We start from the raw sequence: 9,118 nt of genomic DNA, 5'->3' as shown, positions 1-9,118 counted from the left end.
CATCTAACTTACGTAAGATCTTATTTGTTTCAAAGATTAGATTGGATTAGATAATTATATTGTATTCTTACAATAATAAAAATGAATAAAAACAAAAACAATAACCAGTGGCGGCGATTGGAGGAGGCGAGAGCTCCCCCCCTTTTTGCCACTTTTGCCCCACACTATCTACAAGGGGAAATAAGCTATCTTTGCCCCCAGTTGAATCACTGTCAATTATTGTAACCTAAGTATACTAATCAGAACTGTGAAGTATGGGTACAGTGGGATCCATGAGTAGTGAGTAGTACCGTGCAAATTGTCCATCACTTTGATCGTGCACTATATTTGACGCAATAAGAGCTTCAAGAATTAAAAGAAAACTCAAAACAACTTCTTCACCATTATACATAAAAATCCATCGCTTAAAAACATATTGGATATATGAGAAAAATTAATGAAAATAGTCATGGACAATTTGCACGGTAATATTCATGGATAGAACATAGAAAGAAAAATTACTGTCTAACTATACATGTTCAAATAATGGTCAAAACATACAAATAAGTGGTCGTAGAAGTAATAACAGACATAGCGTTGACCCAGCTTATGTACTGTTGTAGTTGTTAGAGAAAACATTGCATATACAGTGAAATCCATAAGTATTACCATGCAAATTGTCCATCACCATGTTCGTGCTTTTCATTTGACCCAATAAGAGCTTCAAGGATTCAAAGAAAACTTAAAACAACTTCTGCACCAGCGTACATAAAATCCATCGCTTAAAAACACATAGGACGTAAGAGAAAAAATAATGAAAATAGTTGTGGACAATTTGCCGAGCAATACTAGTGGATCCCACTGTACGTCAGATCAGCCACTCAAATGTAATCTAATCACTATATATGAGAATCATACAAGAGCCACAATATAGGCTCCTTTCTCTCTTCCTCTTAATATGGGAGAACACTGAAATGGTTATTAGGATAATTATAGTTACGAAATGCACATCCTCTCTTATTGGCTTAAAACAGTTCATTAACGGAAAAGAAATATTGACAATTTTTAACACTTGACCGTGAGAAAAAGAGAAATCTATTCAGAGTTTCCGGCAAAGCATGATTTTTTCTACTTTCCCGGCAAGTAAAAGCCAAGATATGAAGTATATAAAGCCAGCATTACAGTGTAACCAACATCACTGAAGCAAAGTGTACCACTGCATTAAATAACCATGAAGGTTTTGGTAAGTAACGACAAAATCTTTATTGAAAGGAAGATATTTTCAAAAATATGCAAGAGCACGTAACACCATTCTGTACACACTAATCTTCTCCAGCAAAGTTTCGAGAAAATTAAGTTCATTTTAGGAACATACCGGTTAATGGGGAGGATTTGAAGTGGTATCCGTGTGACTGTTATATGCCTCCAAGGGATATAGAATCTTGTAATCTTTGCTTATTCTATTACGAAGCGGCCTTACCTTCTTCGTCCATGATGGAATGTATTACGGAAAGGGGAAATATGGAAGGGAATGTTCCAATTAAAAATCTTCATTATGGCCTAATCTGGTAGTAAAATTTAACTGGATTCTTAAAAAACAACAGCATTAAATTCAATGAAATTAGCATATCACTTATTGTTTTGAATTTTTATTAGATGAAGAACAAATAATACGGAACGCTTCATTAGGCCTTCCTGATAGCGTAGACCATTTTGTTTTCGATAGGTTCTTTACCGATTACCTTACTGAGCATACAAGAAGAATTCGAACAAAACTTTGATATTATTACAAATTCATCACCTGTATGCAAGAAATTCTATCAAGACACACAATTCACTTTTTGCATCATGAAACATAACAGAATGTTCTATCACAATATGTTTACATGCTCGTATCTTGATAGGGAAGAATCATAAGAAAACTTGGAGTATCTCAAGAAAGGAGTTGGCTCAGTTCAGGTGATTTGAGGATCTCTTTCTCTCTGTAGGCTATCTTCCCTTCTTCTTTTTATATTTCTTTATCAATTTTCTCTATCTTTCTTTCTTTCTTTCCTTCGATCTGTTTCATCATAATTTTATTTACTTCTTACTTGCCCTGTTTCTCTTTCTATCTTCCTAGGTTTCCTTATTTCTTTTTGTAACTACATTTTTCACTCTTTCCTTCTTCCTCTTTCTATTTCATCATCCACTTCTCTATCTGTATTTCTTTCTCTTTCATTATTTCCAACTGTTTCCTTACATGTTTCTTTCTACCTTTCCCTTCTCTTTCTCTGTAACTCTTTCTCTCGTTCTGTCTCCTTCCTTCCATGTTCCCTTATACTTCTCAATCTCTCTTTTCATGTTTCTTTATTTATATCTTCCTTCATCCTTTGCTCTCCATGTTTCCTTCCCTTTGTTTCTCACTCTCTTTCCAAACTTCTAACTTCCCCTGTTTCTGGATCACTTTCTAGTATTTATGTATGTCATTCTATATATATCTTAATTTTCTATCCATTAGTGTATCTGTGTGCATGTACTGAGAATTAATCTTGTAACTTATTCGGATGGACAGAAAGGTGGGCAAAGCCTATTTCACTGTGCTGATAACCCTGTCTAAGCGAGTTCTACTTTAAGATATTTTACAACTTCAAATGCTAAGTTTTCTTTGTTATATATATATATATATAAAACGACTTTCTGACCACCCTGTAGAGCAGAATAAAATGCATTTTCATAGAACCCACCTCATGGTGGTGTCAAATGGCTTACAGAATAACATAATCCTCTACCAAAATCAAATTATTAGTATGACACAATGAGCTAGCATGATATAAAATTAAAATGTATGAAACCTATTTCTTTTCAGGCTCTGCTCGCCCTCTTCGCTCTCTTGGCTGTTTCTTTCGCCCAAGAAGCTAACAGAGAGAAGCGAGCCATTGGATTGGGATATGGCTTGGGAGGCTACGGTCTGGGCTACGGTCTTGGCTACGGAGGCTACGGTCTTGGTCTCGGCTATGGCATCGGAGGCTATGGTCTTGGAGGCTACGGTCTGGGATACGGTCTTGGCGGATTCTACGGTTAAATCATGATTATATCTGTATTTAGAAACATGTAGAATTGAAATAAATTGTTGCATCAATAATTTTATGTACTTTATTCCATATGATCTTGAAAATATTGTACGAACAACATTCACAGGGTGGATTTAAAACAAAAGGTACCCTCCTCCTAAAAGTACCTCTTTTAACATAGATTAGTTTTCATTTTGCCAGGAAGGACTCCCTCTCCAAATATAATACAATAAGTTGCATTTGTAATATTAGATTCGTCGCATGTAAACTTATGCATGAAGCATGTGACTGTTCTCCATTACAGCGCGTGAGCCTCCCCGTCGTCGCCTTGTAATCAAGGGGTCCCGGGTTCGATACCTGGTGGAGACACACAGTGGTTCGGATCCCACTTTAAACTGTATATCCAGTCCCAATTAGCCTTATTGTGCATAAAGTGAACTTAAAACGCCAAATCTATTACAGCGCAAGTTCATTTTTCGTTCTTATGTTCATTTTTAAATGTACAATTATAATTATGTATTTTACTTCAAATGTTTAAGTTGCTGTTAAATAACGTTTGTTTCCTATCTATGTTAAATTGTATAACGTTTTTGTGCTTGGCAACATTGAATTTGCCACATTAACAAAAAATAACAGTTATGGAATATTGCGATAAAAGTTTCAATCAAAAAGTGATTTTATTGTGTTTTCATTCATAGAAAAATTCAAGTAATTGCAAATTTAGGTATGTAATCACCCCATAGAACTTTAGCTTCACCTTCGCAAATCCAAAAATGTCCTTCAGTTAATAACCGTGCACGCATAATTAATCATGGACGGCAACAGCACCAACAAATGTAGTTTCGCACTTTCAAACGTGTTCCGTACATTCCCTGACAACACATCTGACTATTCTCTGTCCAATGCAGGAATGAAGTCACTTTAAACAAATGCACGTGACTTGGGAGCTTCGTCATTGATTATTTCCCGTCCCAGCTCGTCCATAGATTCACTGAACGTTTCTGCGGAACAACTTTCATCGGAATCATCCAAAAGGATATCTCACAGATCACGTTATTTCGTTTACATCGATTTCATACTACCTAAGAAAGAATAATACTACACTAAAAAATAATAATTTAATTAAAGTAATGCAAGAAGTTGATTGGGAGAGAAATTCTACTACAGAGCATGGATTCTCTTTGCATATTTCTTATTTAAAATGCGTAGACAAGAAACAGAGTTGTTTTCGAAATATTTGCATTTAAAGGTTTATATTATTTCAACGTTTTCTTCTAATAATTGTAAATAATAACAGCAATAATGTACCCTATTCTCGTCCCCCGAAAAATATGTCATTTGTAGATTATTTGCAAGCAGAAGCATTTCCTGTAGACAATTATATACCAGAGTTCACCCCTTCCCCCATCAAACAGTTAAACTTGTACGTTGATTTTTCACTATTTTGTGAAGAAATTGACAAATTATAGAAAGCTTCTAGCTGCATGGAGTTTGAAAGAAATATGCTGCATATTTCGTACGTGACTTTACGATATATTATTGTTACGTTGTTTACCGTATGCATTCACCGAAAGACATATTGATATATACAAGGGTATTCAACTTGCACGTGGCTATTTTGCTGACGGCAACAAGATGTACAACTGGTAGATAGTAGGCAAATTATCCACTGCTATTACATCGAGTGGGTATTTCTTGAAGAATGAATCGTACGTCCTTGCCCTTTGCTTTGTTGACATTTTCCCTTCACTTGTTGAACCCTGCACTGCATAAACAACAAGTGAAGAAACGTGCTGATGGGCAATTTGTCACTATTACACGACGATAATCCTACTCTTCAAAAGGTAGTCAAGCTTATACACACTTCCACTAACTGTACAATTAAAACGGAATATCTTCACGTTGTACTGTACATGCAAATATAATCCATTATTGTTGATTCTGATTGCACTGTGAATGGGATCGCTTGAATACATTGCTTGCTTGTGTTGGTTACAAATCAGAATATTGATCTATTTTAATGATGATAATCTGCATCATTGCTGTTAACGTAACAATGTAAATTTAGTAAATAATGACAGTAGCAATTCATGGTATCGTATTAGGGAATTCCGAACGAATTGTATCAGCACACCCAACCAAGGTTATTATTATAAGGTTTGTTTACTCAAAGTGCATGCGATCTGGTGACGAATCGTGGGATCAAGTGAATCTAACCCCCAAAAGTTCACATAAAAGTGTTGCGTTATCCACATATCAAAAAAGAGCACAAAGTGAAAACTTGAAATGGAGCACAGAAATGCTTATATCTTCATGTTACAGTTCATTTATGGTTCGTAATTACTAAAAATCTTTAGAAGTTTTCACTTCAAGCGGGTTGAAATTGCTTATTTTCAGATAGAAATGCAAGCTATGTATCTAGTGTGCAATCCGAGGCCATGCTTCAGCATTTCAGATCTGTAGAATGAATGTTTTATGACATTTTTTTTACGCAATTAGTGTTACACGTTAAACAAAATAACGTGCAAAGGCAAGTTTTTAAACTGAAAAGCAATTATAAGTTGTTAAAGCAGTATATTCTGATTCCTAGTTCAAACCTAAACCACAATACAAAGTATATAATCGATTCATAACTCGCGTATCTTGTCGTGGCACCTTAGTCCATTGGTATAGTTTTTTCTTAGCAGTCTGAAGGTTGTAAGATCGAATCCGGTAGCGTTTTTTTTTTTCCTATTTGTATTTTGCAGATTCTGATTATCTTCGTCACTTTAATTGTATCGCATAACATGATATTTTCATGAAATATCTTATGATTCACTTAATTCGAAAAATTTAAGTGTGTGTTTATTTTAGTCAAAACTGGTAGAAATAATTACGTGATAATTTATGAATGATTTGTATCATGATTAGTAAGTACAATCCATTTTTAAACGATCAATATTTATTGAATCGTGAAAAATTATAACATTACGTAATTGTGAAATTAAAACCTCATCATTTCTCAAAATAGAATGATGCCTTAGAACTCAATCTTTCAACTGAGGAAAAATATATTACTAATGTTTTTACTCATTTTCAGTTATCTCATAAAGGAGCGTTTAATTTCTTTCTTTCGACATATAAGACTATCAAAATTTTGATTCACCTGAATTACGAAAGTTGATTTAATTTTTACAGTATTGAAGCAGCATGTTCAATATCAACGATTCATAAGCAGTTTTTACACATGAGAAAAGTTGTATTGTGGTTATAAATACACTAGGCTGTTTTGTTATTATGGTTCGTTATAATATTACTAGTTTCTACCGTTGAGATCCAAAGATACGAGTACAAACAACAAACATTTCGTACAGTAATATTCCAAAGGATTCGTCTCCTTGGTGACCAGTGAATTTGTGCTTGCAAGCGTAAAGATGCTAGCTATATAAATCGGAAGGGCTGGAATTGTAAAGGTGTAATTCTAGGAGGCAGGATACAACAATAAAATATTTCATTTTAAAAGTTGTTCAAAGACAAGAATGGTTGGTTATCTGGTGTCATTTTAAGGGGACTTTGCATTTATCACTTTGTTTTTCTTTAATTGTCTCAAAATTTTGGAGCAAGCCGCCTTGGCGAAGTGGTTAGCACATCGCGCTACGACACCAGGGTCCTAGGCATGGTTGTTTGTGAGTGTCCATTCATCAATTTCATCATATCATGACTCATCTATATCTTCGCAATTAGATAAAAGCGACAGAAAAGCGAAGTAAAATAAACGAAATCAATCAATCAAAATTTCGGAAGGGACTGTAGCCCCATCAGTTCCCCTCTGTGTACACCAGTGGCGGAATCTAAACGTCCTAGCGCCTAAGATGGTTTTAAAATCGAATACAGGGTCAAGAAACGCCTTCTTTAAATAAGACTTGTTCACCTTCTATTATGTCCATAAACATGTGTTCACAGGAAATGCGAACAGCATTTCCCTAACTTAGCTACGAGGGAGAGAGACGGACTCTCTTCGATCTCGTCTCAAAAACTCTCGAATGGTTTGGTCTCATTTTCGCCTCAAGTTGAAAAAGATCAACGCAACTAGTCCCAAAATTAGAGATGGGGCAGGAAAAAAACATTTCTTTCATCTCCTTACCATCTCTAATTTCAAACAAATCTCTATCGGCTAATAAGTAAGATTTCCGGACAGCTTTTGACAAAGTTAATAACTGTTATGGGGAGAAAATAGGTGATAATTTAATTTAGAGAAGCACTTAAGGCTAAGCCTGACGCCAACAAAGTCGATTTATTAGTGTTCTTTTGACGTTTTGTATGATGAGTCTATTCTAAAAATATTAACAAGATCATTGTGCATTAAATACATTTTAAATAAAGCATATAAATGAACTTAGTCACTTCCCAATTGATTCCGTAATTTTTTAATAACAACTTCTTCCGCTTTTAAGCTTGCCTTTTTTCTTCGATAGTTAATCGGTATTCGACTTACAGCTTAAATTAGGATATAAACCTTTGAATCGAATTCAGGACATCTTTATTCAAAGATAACGTATCAAAGCCATCGAAACTTTTCATTCGAATACAATACATCCATTTACATTAACGTATTAAAAACAACTACTGTATATTAGCTTCCGAGCAAGTCAAGAATAAAATAAATAAATAATTAAAAAATTGCAGTTATTGTGAATTATCATTTTGAATACCTCTTGAATGTACAACTGCTAAAATGTAACAGATTAACAAATAATATTTCGTATAAGCCTTAAATTATTTAATTTAGTAACATTTCAATATTTTACACGTACAGTAGTCTTCTTCTAGAACTAAGAATATATTGAAATCTAATATGTTACAAGATATACATCTGCAAAGATTTGAGTGACAGATCGGACAGGGAAAGAACACAATATTTTTTTAAAAAAAGTGTGCGTATTCTAACCCAATCCAAAATAGGAACAGTTTTTTTCAAACGATTTTGAACGTCTGCCATTCTCCCTAAATCCATTTTTGTCAGTAGCTATGTTTAAATTCCAGCAACGTTAAGTCCATGCTGAATCTGAAAAAAATTATCAGGTCTGGTGAAAATATTCCTTCTTTCCATTAACATTAAGTACGTGAATGAACTCTTTGCTATTTCCTTGTTTCTCACAGTTGTTTCGAGCATCTGTGTTTGTTGTTCTTTATACGTGCATATTGCAACACTGTTCTTTCGCATCTTGTAGGTAAATTCACAGATATGTAGAAATACATGCTTCAATGCAAAAGCGTGGTCCTACATTTCGTATCAGATAATTGTCTGATGGTTAGAAACAAGAAAAGTGTGATTTTTTTATAAAGTAGAGTGCACGACGGCATTGTGCATTTCTCTTCTGTCTGTAGTTGAATAATCCATACATGCTGTGAAATACAAAGCGTTCCCACAAAATGCATCACTACAAATATTCACAATTTTCAGTGTCAAATGCCAAGCAAATTAATCATGCGAAGCAAAATTTGTCAAATTTCAACTTCAATTACAATGTTCGTTACGAACAATTAGCACACAATGAACTTTTTCATTCATGAATCTTCATTTACGCAGCATTATACACTTCTCGTATGTGAGATTTGAAGATTTGTTCCCACGATACGGTGTGACTCAGTTGTTAGCATATGCAGATGATGTAGACTTATTAGGGGATGATATAAATACAATTAAGAATAATGCTAAAATATTTTTCAAAACTACTAAAGAGATAGGTTTGGAAGTTAACAAAGAGAAAACTAAATATATGCTTACAGGCCGAAACCAAGTGTTGGTTTCATACCTAAGTGTTAGGTAATAATCAAAATCAAATTATTGATAACAACTCGTTTGAACCAGTTTCCAAATTCAAATACTTAGGAGTAATATTAACAAATGAAAATTATATCAAAGAGGAAATAAAAAGTAGGCTTAATTCAGGAAATGCATGTTACTTCTCTCTTCATAAACTTTTGTCTTCTCGTTTAATATCTAAGAAACTAAAAGTTAAAATATACAAAACAGTAATTTTGCCTGTACTATTATATGGGTGTGAAACTTGGTCCCTTACATTGAAAGAGGAACATAAATTGAGAGT

General features: G+C 34.1%; 1 long non-coding RNA gene across 1 annotated transcript; it reads left to right on the top strand.

Annotated features, from left to right (window-relative positions):
* Positions 1-1,183: 1,183 nt before the first annotated feature.
* LOC145980699 (uncharacterized) lies at positions 1,184-3,100 on the top strand. Its single transcript, XR_014440870.1, has 2 exons — positions 1,184-1,222; positions 2,825-3,100. It is a non-coding gene; the product is annotated as an uncharacterized LOC145980699 (long non-coding RNA).
* Positions 3,101-9,118: the final 6,018 nt, after the last annotated feature.

The sequence above is a fragment of the Lepisma saccharinum genome, chromosome 28, assembly GCF_977018435.1.
Source record: "Lepisma saccharinum chromosome 28, izLepSacc3.1, whole genome shotgun sequence".
NCBI classification, from domain to species: domain Eukaryota; kingdom Metazoa; phylum Arthropoda; class Insecta; order Zygentoma; family Lepismatidae; genus Lepisma; species Lepisma saccharinum.
Note: the sequence above shows the minus strand (reverse complement) of the source record. Positions and strands in the feature narration are given on the sequence as shown.